The sequence below is a fragment of the Mixophyes fleayi genome, chromosome 9, assembly GCF_038048845.1.
Source record: "Mixophyes fleayi isolate aMixFle1 chromosome 9, aMixFle1.hap1, whole genome shotgun sequence".
Taxonomy (NCBI): Eukaryota; Metazoa; Chordata; class Amphibia; order Anura; family Limnodynastidae; genus Mixophyes; species Mixophyes fleayi.
This window is the reverse complement of record NC_134410.1, coordinates 25,910,310-25,931,965: the sequence shown is the minus strand read 5'-3', so window position 1 is coordinate 25,931,965 and position 21,656 is coordinate 25,910,310. Positions and strand designations below refer to the sequence as shown.

Genomic DNA, 21,656 nt, shown 5'->3' with positions numbered 1-21,656 from the left:
TTACTTTGTATTTTATTATTGTATTTTACCTGTTTTATTAGTACAACATGTGATACTTGCCGACTCTCCCAGAACTACCGGGAGGCTCACTCCTGTACTGCGGAAAGAAGTGGGTAGGGTTGAGGGCTTGGTGATGCAATTTGTATTATCATGACCTGTCCCTCACATGAGATGAGACAAAATGTGGCATTGGGCAGTGTAGAAGGCCTGCGCTGGCGCATATTGTATCATCATGCCTCTCCCATCGCACATCAGTGGGCAGGGTGAATTGTATAACCTAGAATTGCCCACCTATATAGACTTACAAGTCGACAAGTAGGCAACATATTCCATCTGTGTTTTTATTATAGTATGCTGTACTTCTTAATATTATAACCTACCCATATTGTTATTATATTCTACTGCTCAGCTGATTACGGTTCTGCCTTGGAACTGAGCCTGAGTGACCTAGTTCTTGAATGTGACACAAAGAACGGTCTCTCACTTTTCTGCAGACTCCTGAAGAGAGTAGGAAGCCCCATTATTCATAAAGAGAAACAGGCCACCATGTCAGTATTTCCTTTTATTCTCCTTAAATAAAAGGTAGCCTCTAATTCTGCAGTTCATCAGCACTTCCTCCAGTTATGTTATATAGAATCCATGCAGGGAGCGAAGGCGTCCACCTATAAACCTGTACTACCCATAACTTCTACAGTAATCTGTCAATTACCGAGCGTCATCTGTACTTTATCTCCTAATAATGTCCTCTCTAAGCCTTGAATTAGGTGTATTCCATCCGTTTTTGGATGGGTTAAACAAATCACTGCTGCGTAAGTGGAGAAGCTGGGGGGAGGTGGGAGAGGTACCAAGTCGGCATAAATCATTTAACAAGCAATCTATCCATTTCATACATGGTTTCCCTTGCTTCTACCCAGGGGACCCAAGACGTAAGACTCAAACAGCTCGCACTCCACGTGGTGCGCGACAGCGACAGACTTGGGAGTGCATTTAAAGGGGAACTTCCATCAATACAGTAGTGTCCTGCAATAAATATACAACGAAACATAACGAAATTTGTATTTTCCCTGCTTTACTGATTTGGAATCATTTTATGTGCAAGGCTACTTTGTCTTCACAAGAACTTTATGTAGCATTTGGGTCTTAACGGCTGAAATTTTTGTGTTCCATTTACATAATGGTCAGCACGGTGGCTCAGTGGTTAGCACTTCTGCCTCACAGTGCTGGGGTCATGAGTTCAATTCCTGACCATGGCCTTATCTGTGTGGAGTTTGTATGTTCTCCCCGTGTTTGCGTGGGTTTCCTCCGGGTGCTCTGGTTTCCTCCCACACTCCAAAAACATACTAGTAGGTTAATTGGCTGCTATTAAATTGGACTTCGACTCTCTTGGTCTGTGTGTTAAGGAATTTAGATTGTAAGCTCCATTGGGGCAGGGATTAATGTTCTCTGTGAGGCTATATAAATAGATGATGATAAGGGAAGACTTTGACCTATATACAGTTCAATAATGGTAGTAAACCCCATTATGTGTAATAGATTAAAAAAAAAAAAGAAAATCTCATATTACCATACGTGGTTATAATAATTTGGAACCAAGTACAAAGGACTCTCTGAGGCTGCAGGGCCAATGCAAATGTCATTTCTACTCTACCCGAAAACTGTCCCAGCTAATGGTGTCTGGGTTATGGCCGGGTAACATATAGAACTAAATTTAAATTTGTTGTTTCTTGTTTCCTGATATTATAGATGAGATTATTCCTGTATTGAGCTAATGATCTGGGATCTCAGACCACATTTTGTTTATAAGCAGAAAAGGGACTCAAAGAAACCCAAATCTCAATGTTTTATTTTTATTTATTTTTATATCAATAAATACATAGAAAATACATTTCATCTGAAGGCAAACTTCTAGATTTGCAAAGTATCTTATCCACCTATATAGGATTAAAAAGTTCTGTGGAAGACCAACATTGGATATGTTAGCTTACTCATAATAACTTGTTTCAGCATCACACGTAAAAATACTTCCCTGTTTGTCACGTCCGTGAAAACGGAAATACACAGAAGAAACGTTTTTAGCACTTATACGGCGCTGAGGAAGAAACGGTGACCATGTTTTCTGTTCTTGGTGATTTGTCTTCATGTACTTTCAAAAATCCTGAGCAAATATGTCATGAGAGAAGATGTGACCTGAGTCTTTCACCGATGTAAACAACTGCCCCTTAGGATAATTCCACTCTCTCCAAGACCTCATGGGTACCAAACACATCTCAGGGGTGTATTTACTAAACTGGAGGTTTGAAAAGTGGAGATGTTGCCTATAGCAACCAATCAGATTCTAGCTGTCATTTCGTAGAATGCACTAAATAAATGAAAGCTAGAATCTGATTGGTTGCTATAGGCAACATCTCCACTTTTCCAAACCCGCAGTTTAGTAAATCTTGCCCTCAGTTTCATGCCATACAAAGGATCATTGTCTTCATAGGAGACAGTAGCAGCCTCTCACCAGGTCCTCGCACCCACACTGACAGTGCCAGGCATTAGAAGAATGACAAGTGACCCTACCAAGGTGTTCCTCCTTGACTTAGAACATTTGGAGAATCCCAGACTTTTGGAGAAAATAAGCATATACTACAGCTGTTCGAAGTGGGACGATTATAACGCAGCAGCATCTCATGGTCCGAAACCGTGGCTTGTAGACAATTCTAGGACAGTACATATATACCGTGCAACTGCAATAGGTGCTGGCATTTATACTTCAGTGTGCACATTATGCGGCTTTCAGAGTTGGACGTTTACCATTTATTTATTTTTTGGCATAACATAATATGCATTTTTATATTACATTATTATGCATGAAAATGTATAGGGATCTGTTAATATTCAGATTTTTGCATATCATTAATTTGCATCCCCTCAGGCCTGGAGAGGAGGATCGGGGACAGGCGAGTGTAGGCGGAGCGCATATGGGCATGTTGGTGAAATTAGATATGTACATCTCCGCAGATACACCTTTTAGGGTGCTTGTCCTTTGCTGGTACTGTAGAACTGGGGCAATGATAATGAGGACTATCAGCGCACTGTCTAGCCGCTTCCGATTGGCTGATTGCATATTGATCGCTCCAGTTAATAGATATTAAATCATTAGTGTTGCAGCTATATTACACCAAGTTGTGGCTGTCTATTCATATTACATAATTGGGAAAGAAGATTGCCATTTTGATTTTAAAGATTTAAACAATGGATGAGGAGGTATTTATATTTAATTATATTTTATAATGGCAAAATTCAGATTTATTAATAACTGTCAAGGCAATATTATCTCTTGTGTATAGGACACTGCATTATTATATTGTGCCAAGTCTCTGCACCATGTAATTATACACTCTTGTACATCGTGCGCAGAGGCTACTGTTATTGAACCGGCACATCTTGTGTGTATCTGCTTTTTTTGCGTGCATCTTTTTCCGAAAAATAATCAGTGCGTAAATGCGTTTCGACTCTGAATGAGCCCTATATGTATTCCATACGTCTGTGTGCAGCGTAATATGGCACCCACATATACAGTAAGTTCAGATTTTGTGACTTCAGCCTAATTATATTATTTTTATGCTTTATTAGCTGTAGAAAGAAGACTATATCGTTGTCCAAGTTCCACAAGAAGATTCCCTTTTGGTACAAGCATTAAGCGCTGCATTCACTGAAGTGAAGTTTGACAATTCTGCATTTTTGGCACAATAATAAGGGTATAGGTTCCTCTATGTAAGTCCCTAGCTTGGCGAGTGGGAATAGCTGTCATGAAGGTTTAAAATACACTAAAGTCAAGCAATTTCTGGCTCAACAGTATGGTAGAAACGGAGAAGCTTGTTCCAAAACTGTTCTTTACAGTTCTTACTATTTCCTTCATAGACACTCACTGACTAATTCCAGTGGCAGTCTATGCAAATGAGGGAGAGTTAGAGTCAACAACATTCTAAGGGGACAATTCAATTCGGCCGCATTATTCTAGGAATAAAGCAGCCTACGCACTATTACCGTTAGTACAATAAAAGTGCGCAGTATTACCGTTAGAACGGTAATTTTAATGCTGATTTTTGCTTACACCTCTCGGGCCGCGAGTAAAAATCCGGGTTGAAATTACCTTATTAAAGGTAATAGTATTTAATGGCGCGTTAATCCTAGGCTAACGTGGCCGAATTAAATCTGCCTCTAATGGGCAGATTAACTTCTGCGCAATATCCCACGAAACGCCTTCCGCGGCGATATCCAGCCAAAAAACTTATTTTTGCTCGCAGCTCAATGGGATGTGAGCAAAAATAAGCAAAGAGAGAATTTAATCTGCCCCTATTAGCGTGAAACCGTAAGACTGTAGCAGAAGAAGACAGCTTCTCTTTTAAACTATGTGGCTAGATTCTAAATCTGATCATTTACAACGCTGGTTAAATCCAAATCAGAATGAAACTGCCTTATGTAAAAATAACTGTGTAGTTAGTAGAAGCTGGTTAGGACTGGAAATCTGCTGCTACCCAGGATCTTGCTGTGCTGTCAGAGGATGTACAACTACAGGGAACAGTGGCTGGCATTAAACGCTCAGCATTTACAAGTAAAAAGAGGCGACCACTGCTGTGTTCTGAGAACACTGAGTCACATCACCGGGGTGGGCTGCCTGAGGGCCTCCATGACTGAACCCGAGCCCGGATAAATACCATTGTTTCAAAGGGTAAAAGATGAAGAATAAACCAAATGAACAATGAAAAAAAAATGTTGCATTGAATATTTTCTTTTACAAATGCAACAAATATATAAAACTGTCACGTGTGTTTTTTTAGCGTATGCCTCAACTTTTAATTTGCATTTATTACATAGCCAATTTACTCTAAGGAAGCCGATATAAAGTGCACGTTTTGCGATGCATATACTGCTTTCTACCATAATTGTTTTGTCTTTTCATTATGTCATGGCTTTAATTTATACAGGTCAGAACTTATCTTACCTATTAACAAATGTTTGAAAGAATAAGCTTATTTAATGATGCGCCCTTAGTACAAATCAAATGCAAAATTATTGGCAAAAAACCCTCCCAGTCTTAAGGTGCACCATAGCCCCATATCACCTAAAGACTCGTTATTATGTAGCTTGTTATCTCAACAGCATGTTTAACTCCAGCACACTTTCATAGTTTTCCAGGCATTGAGCCCTGGAGAATAGACTGAGAGGGGTTGTGGCACAAGGACTAAGTAATACGGGACCCTGGGAAGAATGGAGGAAATTGATATGACATTAAGGGGACTAAAGTTCTATCTTGGCTTTAAGGCTCTTAACCACTGGTGTGAAGATACTTGCTTTTTGTTAGCATTGTTTAACACTAGTTAAAGCATGTAAACAGGTATGGTAATGGAACCCACTGGTTCCAATTACACACTACCCATTAGAACTTGCGCTTGCATTTGGGAAAGTTTGCACTGCAGAGCTGGTTTTGAAAGCCGAATGCTAAATTTACTTGCGTTCACTGCTAGAGACTGCTTGGACACCAGTGGAGCATCCTTCATTGACCCCCTCCCTCCCCCCAAACACAAGTGCTCGTTATTGTTTAACGCAATGCCGGTGGGTAACCGGCCCAAGTTATCTCATTGTATTTTGAATTTGAATGCAACTTGCTTTATTAGCAAATGTTCTACATCTGTGCTCTGGTTATTGGATATTCTGAGTTTAAAGTTACCCCATCTTAATGCACATTTTTTGTTGTCACTCATGTTTGTTATGATGTTCTGTCCTGTCCTTTTATATGCAACATACATGGATGAACCTTGGCTATCACACATGACAAACTCTTATCTTACGACCATATTCCTGGAGTAGTGAGCATGTCCTTGGTAGCTCTGTGACTTCCCTGGTTTTATCATGTTGGTTGGAGAGCACGGGATGGTTTTGTATGACGTCAGTGTGGCCTTAGATCCTCTATAGAAAATGAAGGTAACTTGAGATGTTCGTTAGATGCCCACATTTCCTTCCCCAGATCGAAAATTTTAATTACCTGTAGCAGTAATTCTTTGCTCCAAGTTTTGAGACGGGGATGAGCTCCATGGCAGCTTCTTTCCAAAACATCAGCAGTTTTATCATTCAGTATCATCCACAGAAAACTGGTAGCTAACAAATGTCTTCACAATCATAGTAGTACAATGAGTGGGGTATTCTTTACTCCAGGCTGTTTAGACCAAGTAAATAAATCAATACATCTTAAGGTTCTATATGGTTGTGTATATATAGACAAAGATGACAACAAGCAGGTTTAAGATGGTTCCAATAATGCCCAGCATGGCTAAAATACGTTCCTCACGGTCTTCCTTGGATTCTTCTGGGATTCGCCCAGGATTCATTCCTTCTCGTCGTCCTCCTGGAATCATCTTCACTCAGACTCAGACACTTTGTGACCCAGCCACTCCCTGGAGAGGGTGGAGATAAAGCAATTTTCAGTGCATGGATATTTCAATATCAAGTGTAACATCTAATGGATAACATAAATCATCTTATACAGAACTGAACCGATAGGTGCTCTCTACAGTACAGGTCTTTAACCACAGTTTGCAGCCTAATGCAAGGCAGGAAGCTCTGTATTATAGGGCAGATGGCAGAGGCAAGCAGAAATCGAATCGGAAAACAGCTTTTAAAAGATGAGGCAGATTTGGTGGGGTATGGAGCTTACTGTGGCGGAAAGTGGTGTGCAGGGACATGGCTACCAGATTGGGAGAAGTTGGGCCTGATCTTGAACCTCACTTTGTTGGAATTATTTACAATAGTAGCAGCATTCAAGCTGTGGGCGAAAGAACTTCAAAAAGGGAGACAATAGGTTTTTGGTGGCATGAAAGACGTGGTGTCCCCTCCACACAGAGACACCAGAGCACAGCCACTTCTCTGCATAGTTATGTGCAGACGTGGCTGAGTTGGGTTCAATATGCCACGATTAGCAGGGGTTACTTTGCTAAGGGTACGTTAGGTTTATCAGTATGTTTAAGTGAACACAGCTTCCATTATTTACCACAATTGTTGTGTGTTTATTGTAGGGGTGGACTGGGTTAGGTCATCCGTACCTTATAGATAGATTTTATATATATATATATATATATATATATAGGGTGATTGAAAAGTCGCAGTACACCCTTTTATTTCAAAAACTCTACAGGAAATTGGGAAACCTGAATACTCCAGTAAGGTATGGGTGACGTGGTCTATCTTTTACGGTATGTACCAAACATAGACGCCATCTTGAAATCGGCCAATCGGCCCAATTCCTGTAGAGTTTTTGAAATAAAAGGGTGTACTGCGACTTTTGAATCACCCTGTGTATATATATATATATATATATATATATATATATATATAAATAAAAACAGCACAGATTACTATATAAATCTACAAACACATAATAATACCATGTGGATACAATAACATTTAATTTAGGGATAATAAGTAGTTAAAGTTAACCTGTCATGCAGTTTTTATGATAATTTTTTTTTAACAATAATATTACACCATGAGTAAAAGCAACTAATTGCAGTGTGCAGTTGTTTACTGTTACGGACTTACCTTATCCCCGCCGCTCCGTCCAGCCGCACTTCCGCATTCAGGACCATGTGACCGCACCCGGAGGCGGTCACATGACCACAACCTAGAGGCGGGGATTTTGAATCCCCTTCTGTATAAAAACCTCACTCTGACACTCGCTGAGTGTCAGAGCAACACTTACCTGTTCCTGGCTCCTGCTCTTCGTGGATTGCAGTGTCTTCCTGTTTCCTGTGTCTCCTGTGTGCTGATCTCTGCCTGTTTGACTTCCCTGGCTCTCTATTCCCTGTGTACCGACCCGGCTTGCTGACCATTCTCCTATTCTTGTGACCCGTGTACCGAACCTGGCTTGTTGACTCCGAGTTGCCTTCTGATTCTGCCTGACTCCATTCCTGTGTACCGAACCGGCTTGTTGACTCCGCTACCACCGCTTCACTCCGCTGTACTACATCTTGAGGCGAACCTGGGGACCGCGACCTGCGACTCCTGGCAGCGAAGCCCACCCCGCCTTGCGGCGGTTCTTGGTGAACACCGGGGAGATCGTTAGACTCCGCACCTCAGGTAAGCCAGCGCTAATCAAGATTAGTAATATAGTATCCAGAATCTGTTACAGTTTGCTCTGACCATGGATACCACAGCTAAAGATCTGTTGGAGCATTTAGTAGGAAGGATGGATAAACAAGAAGCTAACCAAGAGCAACTTTTAAAATTCCTCAATAGTCTATCCACTCGCTTGGATGTTGTCCAGAACACCCTAGTGGCTGGTGGATCACCTGGGCCGGCAGTGGTCCCTGTACCTCAGGCCGCAGCAGCAGCTTCTTCCTCGCAGCTACGGTTACCTAACCCACCTAAGTTCGATGGAGACCCTAAAAATTGCAGAGGATTTTTAAATCAATGCTCCATACAATTCGAGCTTCTACCTGGGAACTTCCCCTCCGGAAAAACGAAAGTGGCCTATGTGATTTCGTTATTGTCCGGTCAAGCTTTAGCATGGGCTTCCCCCTTGTGGGAGAGGGACGACCCCATTCTACATAACTTCAACCTCTTCTTGTCCACCTTCAAGAAAATATTTGATGAGCCAGGAAGGGTGTCCAATGCCGCTTCCGGCTTACTACGTCTCCGCCAGGGAAACCAGTCTGTGGGGCAGTATGCGGTCCTCTTCAGAACCATGGCCTCTGAACTTCGCTGGAACGATGAGGCTCTAGTAGCTACATTCTGGCAGGGCCTTTCAGACCGAATCAAAGACGAGTTGGTATCCCAGGAACTCCCTACGTCTTTGGACGACATTATCTCCCTCTGTGTCAAAGTTGATTTGCGTTTCAAGGAACGTAATTCTGAGAAGGAACAGTCGCGGCGTAGCATGATCCGCTTGGCCCCCAACTTCCAAACCCCTGTTCTTCCCCCTGAAGAGCCCATGCAACTTGGGAGGACCCGCTTATCAGCCGAAGAGAGGGAGAGGAGATTTCGGAACAAGCTGTGTTTATATTGTGGAGAGAGTGGCCATCTTCTGAGTTCTTGTCCCAAACGCTCGGGAAACGACAGGGCCTAACGAGTTCTGGAGCTGTGTCGTTGGGCCTCTTTTCTCAGTGTCAGTCAGTTCCCAATAGTAATGATTGCCTGTCTATTCCCATTTCCCTTCAGTTAGGACAAAAGACCTTCCCGCAGTCGGCTCTTCTAGATTCCGGAGCCGCAGGAAATTTCATTTCCGCCACAGTAGTTAAACAATTCGCTATTCCCACACAAGCCTTGGAACAACCCATCTCTCTGATGGCCATTGATGGGGGAAGAATCCCTGAGGGGTCCATCCTGGTACGCACTATTCCTCTTCTACTTCAGATAGGAGCACTTCATCAGGAGAAGATTTCTTTTCTAGTAATACAAAGATCTACCAACCCAGTCATCCTAGGACTTCCTTGGTTTCGTGCCCACTCTCCCACCTTGGACTGGAAATCTGGCCACATATTGTCCTGGGGACAGTCCTGCTTCTCTCGCTGCCTACAGAGAGTGGTTCCCCCGAATAGTCCCAGACGTACCCAAGAATTTCCTGTGACTCTCCTGCCTGAGCCATACCAAACCTTCTCTGATGTTTTCTGTCAACAAAAGGCCACTAGACTTCCCCCTCATAGAATCTGGGACTGTGGCATTGATCTGATACCTGGTAAACCCATTCCCAGGGGCCGTGTTTACCCCCTTTCCCTCCCGGAATCTAAGGCTATGGAGGAGTACATCCAAGAAAATCTAAACAGGGGCTTCATCCGCAAGTCTGCCTCCCCAGCTGGGGCTGGCTTCTTCTTCGTAAAAAAGAAAGATGGGGGCCTCCGCCCTTGCATTGATTACAGAGGCCTGAATGCCATTACCGTTAAAAATCGGTATCCACTGCCACTGATTTCTGAACTATTTGACCGGATCAAGGGTGCCACCATCTTTTCTAAACTTGACCTCAGAGGAGCGTATAACCTTATACGCATTAAGGAGGGGGATGAATGGAAGACGGCGTTTAACACCAGAGACGGCCACTTTGAATATCTGGTCATGCCTTTCGGGCTATGCAATGCCCCAGCCATATTTCAGAGCTTTATGAATGAGCTGTTTCAAGACCTCTTGTACCAATCTGTAGTCATCTACTTGGACGACATTCTCATCTTTTCTCAAGATCTAGCATCTCATCGTACTCATGTATTGGAGGTCCTCTCTCGTATCCGAAGAAATCAGTTATTTTGCAAATTGGAGAAATGCACCTTCGAGCAGAGACAAATTCCCTTCCTGGGATATATTATTTCGGGCACCGGTCTACAGATGGATCCCACAAAATTGAAAGCCATACTTGACTGGCCCCAACCTTCAGGCCTTAAAGCCACTCAACGCTTCCTAGGATTCTCCAACTATTATCGTCAATTTATCAAGGGGTACTCCTCTCTCGTGGCTCCCATCACAGCATTGACCCGCAAATCTGCTGATGCTGGTATTTGGTCCTCTGAGGCTATCCAAGCCTTTATATTATTAAAGTCTCTCTTTTCATCCGCACCCATTCTTCAACAGCCAGATTGTTCTCGTCCCTTTGTCCTGGAGGTAGATGCCTCTTCTGTTGGCACAGGAGCCGTACTATCACAGCGAGGTCCTTCTGGAAAACTTCATCCCTGCGGATTCTTTTCCCGTCGCTTTTTACCTGCTGAGAGGAATTATGGGATTGGCGACAAAGAGCTCCTGGCCATCAAATTGGCTCTCTCCGAATGGAGACATTTACTAGAAGGAGCGCAATTCCCTATCACCATATATACCGACCATAAGAATTTGCTTTACTTACGCACTGCCCGATGTCTAAATCCTCGTCAAGCAAGGTGGTCCTTATTCTTCTCACGCTTTGATTTCAACATCACTTTTCACTCAGGATCTAAGAACACGAAGGCAGACGCCTTATCTCGCTCTTTTGATCCAGCTGACATGGAATCCTCGGAAGATAAGAAATTCATTGTAAATCCATGTCAAGTATTGGCAGCTACACACCTGAAAAAGGGTTGTCCTCCAGGCAAAACATTCATCTTGCCACATCTACGCACCCGGCTCCTTCACTGGGCTCATCACTCACTCTTCTCTGGGCATGCCGGCATTCGCAAGACCTGGGACTTATTGTCCCGAAGCTACTGGTGGCCTTCCTTGCTGGAGGATGTGAAGAGATTTGTTGCTGCTTGTTCCAAATGTGCTCAACACAAGACCTCTAGGAAGAAGCCTTATGGATGCTTGCTCCCATTACCCATTCCTGATTACCCTTGGTCACAAATCTCCATGGATTTTATCACGGACCTTCCCCCTTCCAAATCCTGTACTGTAGTGCTTGTGGTCACGGATCGCTTCTCTAAAACAGCCCACTTTATTGCTCTCAAAGGCCTTCCTTCTTCCTCCTCCTTAGCCGATATTTTTATTAAAGAAATATTTCGCCTCCATGGCTGTCCTCAACATATTGTCTCCGATAGGGGATCACAATTCATATCAAAATTTTGGCGGTCTTTTTGCAATAAATCCGGGATCAAGCTTGACTTCTCTTCCGCATATCATCCCCAGTCCAATGGGGCTACTGAGAGAACCAACCAAGAATTAGAGAAGTTTCTCAGAATATTTATCTCTAGTAACCAAGACAACTGGGTGGACCTTCTCCCTTGGGCCGAGTTCGCCCATAACAACCATTTTCATGAGGCCATCTCTAACTCCCCCTTTTTTGTTCTGTATGGCTGCCATCCTAGACTACCCACCTTCTCTCAAGTCTCATCTTCTGAAGTTCCAGCAGTGGACTCTCTGGTTCGTAACTTCTCTGATATTTGGGAACAAACCAAGACAAACTTAAAACAAGCAACTACTCGTTCCAAAAAATTCTACGATAAAAGGAGAAGAATGACTCCAAGTTTTGCAGTTGGTGACAGGGTATGGCTATCCACCCAGAACATTCGTTTAAAGGTTCCCAGTAAAAAATTTGCTCCCAAGTTTATTGGCCCATTTGCTATATCTGAGATTATTAATCCCGTAGCCTTTAGATTGAGTCTGCCTCCCTCCTTACGCATACCCAATGTCTTCCATGTCTCCTTGTTAAAACCGATGGTAACCAACAGATTCTCCACCTCATCCAGAACTCCTCCTCCTGCTGTGGATCGGGATCAAGTGGAATACGAGATTAAAACTATCCTAGATTCTCGTAAAGTTCAAGGTGCCATACAGTTCTTGGTGGATTGGAAGGGTTACGGCCCTGAGGAGCGCTCATGGGTAAGAGCCATTGACCTACATGCTCCCCGTCTACTTAAATCCTTCCATAAAAAATTTCCTTTGAAACCCTATTAGGTGTTCGGAGTCCATGGCAGGGGGTACTGTTACGGACTTACCTTATCCCCGCCGCTCCGTCCAGCCGCACTTCCGCATTCAGGACCATGTGACCGCACCCGGAGGCGGTCACATGACCACAACCTAGAGGCGGGGATTTTGAATCCCCTTCTGTATAAAAACCTCACTCTGACACTCGCTGAGTGTCAGAGCAACACTTACCTGTTCCTGGCTCCTGCTCTTCGTGGATTGCAGTGTCTTCCTGTTTCCTGTGTCTCCTGTGTGCTGATCTCTGCCTGTTTGACTTCCCTGGCTCTCTATTCCCTGTGTACCGACCCGGCTTGCTGACCATTCTCCTATTCTTGTGACCCGTGTACCGAACCTGGCTTGTTGACTCCGAGTTGCCTTCTGATTCTGCCTGACTCCATTCCTGTGTACCGAACCGGCTTGTTGACTCCGCTACCACCGCTTCACTCCGCTGTACTACATCTTGAGGCGAACCTGGGGACCGCGACCTGCGACTCCTGGCAGCGAAGCCCACCCCGCCTTGCGGCGGTTCTTGGTGAACACCGGGGAGATCATTAGACTCCGCACCTCAGGTAAGCCAGCGCTAATCAAGATTAGTAATATAGTATCCAGAATCTGTTACATTTACATCCATATTGAAAAATCAGCTTCCTGTTGACGGGTGGGGGATGGGCTAAATAACACGACTCAGAATCGCTGCATCCTGGCCCCGCTCCTTGATGAATGATGCCGCACAGGATGGCATTGAGCAGCAGGGGATGGGACAACGATGACACGATATGTGTGGCCATGCCCCCACCCCACACCACTCCGCTCTGCTCCAACCCCACCGTGCTTATCAGGGAGATCCAAAATTTTGTCAAGTATGTATGAGAATCTACTGCCCACACCAACATCTAATTTAATCTTAACTAATTTAAGGCATACATTCCCATAACCAAGACTATGACCAAATTTCCCAGGTAATTTTTCCTCCCTTACAACAGAATTTATTAAGATGTTGCTACCCGTACATCTATACACCTGTGTGTATCCTGATCTAGTCAGAGGTCACTACATCTACCTGTACATCTATACACCTGTGTGTATCCTGATCAAGTCAGAGGTCACTACATCTACCTGTACATCTATACACCTGTGTGTATCCTGATCTAGTCAGAGGTCACTACATCTACCTGTACATCTAAACACCTGTGTGTATCCCGATCTAGTCAGAGGTCACTACATCTACCTGTACATCTATACACCTGTGTGTATCCTGATCTAGTCAGAGGTCACTACATCTACCTGTACATCTATACACCTGTGTGTATCCTGATCTAGTAGGAAGTCACTACATCTACCTGTACATCTATACACCTGTGTGTATCCTGATCTAGTCAGAGGTCACTACATCTACCTGTACATCTATACACCTGTGTGTATCCTGATCTAGTCAGCGGTCACTACATCTACCTGTACATCTATACACCTGTGTGTATCCTGATCTAGTCAGAGGTCACTACATCTACCTGTACATCTATACACCTGTGTGTATCCCGATCTAGTAGGAAGTCACTACATCTACCTGTACATCTATACACCTGTGTGTATCCTGATCTAGTCAGAGGTCACTACATCTACCTGTACATCTATACACCTGTGTGTATCCTGATCTAGTCAGCGGTCACTACATCTACCTGTACATCTATACACCTGTGTGTATCCTGATCTAGTCAGAGGTCACTACATCTACCTGTACATCTATACACCTGTGTGTATCCTGATCTAGTCGGAGGTCACTACATCTACCTGTACATCTATACACCTGTGTGTATCCTGATCTAGTCAGAGGTCACTACATCTACCTGTACATCTATACACCTGTGTGTATCCTGATCTAGTCAGAGGTCACTACATCTACCTGTACATCTATACACCTGTGTGTATCCTGATCTAGTCAGAGGTCACTACATCTACCTGTACATCTATACACCTGTGTGTATCCTGATCTAGTCAGAGGTCACTACATCTACCTGTACATCTATACACCTGTGTGTATCCTGATCTAGTCAGAGGTCACTACATCTACCTGTACATCTATACACCTGTGTGTATCCTGATCTAGTCAGAGGTCACTACATCTACCTGTACATCTATACACCTGTGTGTATCCTGATCTAGTCAGAGGTCACTACATCTACCTGTACATCTATACACCTGTGTGTATCCTGATCTAGTCAGAGGTCACTACATCTACCTGTACATCTATACACCTGTGTGTATCCTGATCTAGTCAGAGGTCACTACATCTACCTGTACATCTATACACCTGTGTGTATCCCGATCTAGTTGGAGGACACTACATCTACCTGTACATCTATACACCTGTGTGTATCCCGATCTAGTCAGAGGTCACTACATCTACCTGTACATCTATACACCTGTGTGTATCCTGATCTAGTCAGAGGTCACTACATCTACCTGTACATCTATACACCTGTGTGTATCCTGATCTAGTCAGAGGTCACTACATCTACCTGTACATCTATACACCTGTGTGTATCCTGATCTAGTCTGAGGTTACTACATGGAAACGTCCCTTGTTATGTACAGGATTTCTTTCTGCCCATACAGTGCAGATGCTAAACATTGAGTTTTCTGATGTACCTTACACTACACTGTGAAATTAATAAGTAATGAGCACGATAAGAGGATTCCTGATAACATAAAATAGGTTCCAATCTCGAGGAGTGAATAATATCTGTGAGTTTAGATTTTGTGGCAGCTGAGTCATTATTAGTTTGCTATTAATAGAGGGAAAATAATAACGCTACAATGTGAGTATCCATCCAATGGTGCGAACAGTAATGAACATCAAACTGAATCTGTCACCTACACTCAGTAGAGTTAGCTGCTCTGCAGACTGAATCAAAAATCAGCCTATCAATTTACTAGAAACTAATGACATCACTAGTGTTGTTTCAGTACACAAAGAGTCTGCCTTCATTTAGACTTGGCAGTATGTCAGTTTTGCTTGCGTAAGACATGCATTTTTGTACTGCGCATGTGCACTAATAATGTATTTTCATACCTAAAGTGGCGGAAAGGGGGCAGGCAAAGATAGGCTGAGAACAGAATGGGTGTGTTCACGTAATTGCGACATAATTAGATGAGGACGCATCAACCAATAGGCCTTTTAAAGGGACTACTGCAACATAGAAGATTCCAATTTGAATTTTAAGCAGTAAACGATGCATGTGGAGGTGTTTGTAACATTTTATATGGAAAATGCGACTTTTGCATCTATCAATAACACTGTGAAGACACTATTCTCTATATACAAGACACTTCATTATATTACCATAGTGTGTCTGTATTTGGTATTCACTATAATACTGTGAAGCCACATCTATGTATTATTGTGGGTCGTAAGTATTAACGCTTGTTGTGTCCGACGTATGTTTCTGAGCAAATACCACGGTGACCTCCTTGCTATTCATCCTGTAACCTGGCAACTATAGAGTTAAGAATCCCAGCTGTGGGTCTGCAGCTCACATAACACCTGCTTCCCTACACATGCCGACATGAATATGAATAATGCCGTATAAAACGATGGTTAGTGACATTGGTGGTATTGTAATAGCCTATCATACAAATGTGCAGTTACTATCTGCACAATAAACACTGTTCTCATGATTATCTAAAGGTTGTAAGTTTATTTAGCAGCAATGCTAAGCCCAACATATTCATATATGACCACATGATAGAGGCACAGACAAAAAAGTCTTGAATGTTCCTAGTATCCCCTTGACAGCAATTCCTATCACATTTCTGCTTTTCTAATGCTGGCCACACATGAGCAGATCTAGTCTGAATGATGAATTATCAGACTTGTATCGAGTTTGATCACATGCGAAGCACAAGATTGGTCTGATCACCAAGTGTTGGATATATGCAATCAGCCTGATGACTTGGGACCCAAACAGTGATCCTGAGGGATGACTGGACACAACCACTGCAGTGTATCGGTGTGGACATAGATGAAGGGAAGAATATGTGGGACATCATTGCTGTATTAAAGACTCATTTCACCCTGACAGTACTACCCCTTACAGGGGCAAATGCAGGATTTGTAGAGAGGAGTTTCCACATCATGCCACCAGTGGGCGTGACCAGCATGCATGGGGGCGTGGCTATAATATTAGACACTGCTCGGCTGCTCTCCAACTCTTCCTATCCCCATAACAGACATGGGCAATGCTGCGTGCACTACTGTTAGGTGCACACAGTTCTCCCTTTTCAAGCAGAGCCGTGTGAAGCAGGAGCAGGGTCCAGCCACCTCAATTATACAGTGCCCCAGGCTTGGAGGGAGTTTCCAGGCACTCCTGGGATTTCAATGCTAATAGGAATGATCCTAGGGTTTCTGAAAGACTTGTTGCACAAGGCGCAGGCAAACACAACACAAGTGTAACTCTATAACCAAGCATGACATCATTGTGCCGGGATATGTAACACAGTGCCATCACAAGCACACTGTGCTCCTATATGTCACACTATGCACCAACATGTCACTACTGCAGCTGCACCCCCAGATGTCATCATAGAGTGTCCAGATGTGACGGTGTGCCCAACATGTCATAACTATGTCCTCACATATCACACTGTGATCTTACATGCCATCACTCACACTATGCCCCAACATGCCATCACGGTGCTCCCTATGTTATACGGTGCCTCCCACATGCCCCTGGTATATCACTTACCCCCACATACCATCACTAGTGGTCATTTACAAACCACAAGAGTGCTCACTTGCAGTGCAAATGCAATTTTATGATGCCACAATCTTACTTTGGCGCAGTGCACATGGTGTTATGAACAAGGCCATGAATTGGCATCTGTGGGGGTGCGTAAGTTTTCATCGACTAATGGGAAAAGCTATGATGAAGACTGTTCCTTGTGAAGTACTGGCTAAGTAGAGGACAGCACCTACTATTGCCCCAACATGCAAAAAGAAATGTATTTTTTGCAGGACAAGATTATTTAGATGAGATAAAGGGAGGGCATACAGCCTTTTTCTCACCACAACATGACTTATTTTTTAATATCTAGACTCAGAGATTATGTCTAGTCCTATACTTTTAATGTTAACACATATAATAAAGACGACAGTCCTGACATATCCATAAATGTCAATCCGAGTATTATTTTAATAGATCACTGGAGTGTTAAGGAATAAATGTGGCGGTTATACAGTTTAGTCCTAAAGTCCTAGTAGGTTGGACATTTGAGGGACTTCTCACTCTTTCCACCTTGTGCATTTTCCGTTGTGTCTGTAAACCCACAAATCACCACCCACTGTGTTGTGCCAAGATTGACAGGGTATTAGACTAGGGGCCCTGGGTGGGCCCCTGAGACCTGCCACCTTTTAATGGAGTTCCTAGAAGTATGGGACATAATGAATGAAAGTAAATACAGTTTTGGGGCTCTTCTAGGATCATGAAAGTGTACAAAGCTTTGTAAAATGTTCTCTGGTATGTGTTACATATAACATATCTAGAAAACAAGACACTTGTGTAACAACACGTAGAGGGTTCGTGTGGTGACTGCAACGTGAACGGAGCTGTTCAATGATCTCTAAGGGAACAACACTGTTATTTTGTTTTATACGCTGCACAGATCTGAAAGCTGCGGTATTGTATCCCTTCTAGTACATGAAACACAATGTCATTTGGTACAGACAGTGCGATTCCCATAGAGATCAATTATCTCTGTGACACTATGTAAGCACCATACGGTGGACGCAGGTGACAGCCAACGCAAGCCACTGATGGGAACAGCAGACATATACATATACAGAGTATGTGACCAACGCTTGTACCTGGATATAATAGTCCCTTTTACCTTCTTGTATAACACATCCATGAGCTGCCAATTCTTGGTAGAAAGATAGAGATCATACTACAATGGTGTAGTAAGTAAAAACATTGTTTCATTTACAATAGTAAGTGTTACAGTGAAACGAAACATCCACCTTTGGATTGAGTGCTCTCAGCTATTAACGTGGGATTGATACAGAGTTGATCGCAAAATGGGCATAATTTACTCTCTAAAGAGCCTTACATAGATATTATATTTACACCCATATGCTGGGTTGTAAGCTCTGCACCTGTATCCAGGGCTGTGTGAGAGAGGGGTGCAATGCTGAATGGGGTCACAGTTTATGAATATTTTAGGTTAATTTGACTACAATTGAAAGCTCAGGGGGCTGCAGATTTCCCTCTCACCCCAGGCGCTAAAATGTCACGTTATACCAGGATCACATCAGGCACACACACACACACACACACACATATACACACACACACACATATACACACACACACATATATACACAACCAGGTCATAAGCACAAGAAAACTTTGTTAGTATTTGTTTTGACAGCGAAAAATACAATCCTATAACCTATGCGTGATCAGTGCAGAAAGCACCTATCAGCTTCAGAGGTGAATTCTTAATCAACCAATCAGGAGACTAGTTAACACTGGCTGCTGTCATCATTATCAGAATGTATATTTACTCCCGCCCTCTAGTAGGTGTAAAAGATACTGCTCCTGACAGTATATACATCACCGCGGCGGTCTGCCTCTGCTGAGATTGTGTAAACACGCCCTTACTGTACTTAACCTACATCAAACCACCTCTCCCCCCCCTTGGTTACGTCTCTCCAATCGTAAGGAGGAATAAGTGCCAGGTGCGTGCATATAGGTGTACTCCCTTGTGGACATGTGCTGTACATATGTTAGGAATTGGCGCTACGCAAACGGGCGTAGGCCCAACTTGGCATCAGGCCGCATGTGTCCATAGCTGAAGCAGCTCAGTTGAAAACGGTTGGGGAGTGTAGTTAGGACCAACCCTGTCAGATAATATTCTGGGAGTTGTCTGAATATGAAATGGCTACTCAGCAGTCAACAAGCAGCCCAAGCACACATAAATCATTCTCACTCTCTGAGATACCATTACCCCATACTTGCCAACTCTCCCGGAATGTCCGGGAGACTTTTGAAATCCAGTTAGGACTCCCGGGAGAGCAGGTAAGTATCCCGCATACTGCAATTTACTCGCCAAAATGACGCGATTCGCTGTGAAACGCTTCATTTTGGCCCCGCCCCATGACAAAATGACTTTTTGCTGTGGGGGTGGGGCCGATATGACACTATTGGCCACGCGCCGCCACCTCCCACCCTCCAACCACGCCCCCTACCTGGGATCTCCCAGAATTCACTATTCAAAGATTGGCAAGTATGCATTACCCTGAGGAAGTTGGAGGTGAGCTAGGAACTTATCACGGTCCTACTATTTGTACTTGAGCTGAGGTATGGCGACTGGGTAGTTGTACCACGCACGGATTACTCCCACTCTATTCTAACGATTGTGCCAGCCCTAACATTGCCAACATTTTTCTACTGCCTCAGCTATGGATTCAAGTTGATTGTTTTATGAATCTATTTTAACAGTGGCAACAAAAATCATTTAAACTTTCAGTTCGTTACTACCTGTCTCCCTGCAAGTTTCACTTGCTGCTTTTACTTTAAATTTTCCTTCTGTGCTTTTAAGCATTGTCTTTATATTATCAGCGCTGTTTATTTTGGTTGCCCTGGGCTATGAGACATAGATGGTCAAGGGATACAGTAGTATCGAAAAGCAGAGAGAATGCATTGCATCCAAGGGTGACAGACATAATCTGCCTGATAATATAAACACATAGCTCAAAATCACAGAAAGACAAAGGATTGCATTTAGTAAAAGTCTCAGTCAGGCATGTACAAGCCAAAACAATAAAGTTATATGAAGGTGGGCAACACCTTGGACTTACTACTCCATTGGAGTGCACTCTGTCTTGGAGACGTCTACAGAGATTAGTAATGATTTGCATAAATGCATACACTCTGAGGGGTATATTTACTAAACTGCGGGTTTGAAAAAGTGGAGATGTTGCCTATAGCAACCAATCACATTCTAGCTGTCATTTATTTAGTACATTCTAGAAAAATGACAGCTAGAACCTGATTGTTGCTATAGGCAACATCTCCACTTTTTCAAACCCGCAGTTTAGTAAATACAGCCCTGAATCTGATCTGGGTCATATAAACAAGCTCTGCTCGTGCCCTGTGTTAGCAATGACCACCTACCATGCACAGCATGAATTTCTGGGAACCGATTCCACTGAAGCAGCTGGCCTCCTCTCCTCCTCTTCCTCCTCCCTCTCCAACAAGATCTGGCCAGGAAAACTTCTCCAATCCTCTTCTTTTGTTTAGAAACTCTTCACAGATCGCAAAGATAATCTCCTAATACTGAGCCAGATATCATAACATCTGGAGAGGGGGATGGAGTGCTGCGCTAGGTATCTCCATTGTCAGGGTCCTTAAAATACAACAAGTCCTTCATATCATCTTCTCCAGATGGGCTGCAATAGATCGCTCAATTTCAAGCCCACGGGCTTCTAACATCTCTGGTGAAACAGTGATAAACAGCAACGCAAAAGAAAAAAAAGATTTTCTTAAATGTAAACAGATTCGACTGTAAATCTGCTAATTCCTTGTAAAGGTGAATGATGTACCAATACTTTTAATAAACCATCTTCAAATATAGGTACTGCCTTGTATTACTGTCACCAGTACGTTCTGTGTTCAATTGGCAAAAAAAAAAAAAAAAAATATCAGCTGACAAACTCTCAACTTTTGTTATTATAACCTGGATTGATACCTTTGCAAAAAAAAAAAAGAAGTTACAAAATCTTTGTAAATGTAAAATACTCCTCACAGAAGATGTGGAAGTGTCTCGTACCTCCACGGATAATCAGAAATTCTTATTACGCAACTAAGTCAGGTCATGTTGTTCCTCTGCTCACACTGCAAGTTATAGAAGTCTGGTACACACACACAGTGATAGAATCCGCAGGCACACGTGAGGGGTAGAGAGAGAGAGACCCCCACAATCCCTGTGTAACATAAAGTGGAAGTATTTCTTTTGGTTGGCACTAATAGGCCAGGTTGTGGCTGCTGGATGCACACAAAGCTTTCACTGGAATCCTTGCACTGATGAGGCGAGCTGGTCCAATGTTTCAGGACAAACATATGAATCCATGTATGACTCAGCCTACCTGTTTTCCCACATGCTGCCCTCTGCCTTGGTCTAAGCAGCCTTCCACAGAGACGGGAATTAATGTGTGTATAAATTTGTGATGTTTCGGGTACACCCCCACCTGATTATTTCCTGTGCTG

General features: G+C 43.2%; 2 long non-coding RNA genes across 2 annotated transcripts in view; one reads left to right on the top strand and one right to left on the bottom strand.

Moving 5' to 3' along the window:
- Positions 1-21,656, top strand: part of LOC142102289 (uncharacterized) — a 56,184-nt gene that overhangs the window by 18,499 nt on the left and 16,029 nt on the right. The gene's annotated exons all lie outside the window — the stretch shown is intronic.
- Positions 1,834-21,620, bottom strand: LOC142102288 (uncharacterized). The gene is made up of 2 exons (XR_012679234.1): positions 20,565-21,620; positions 1,834-6,440 (listed from the first exon to the last, which is right to left on the bottom strand). It is a non-coding gene; the product is annotated as an uncharacterized LOC142102288 (long non-coding RNA).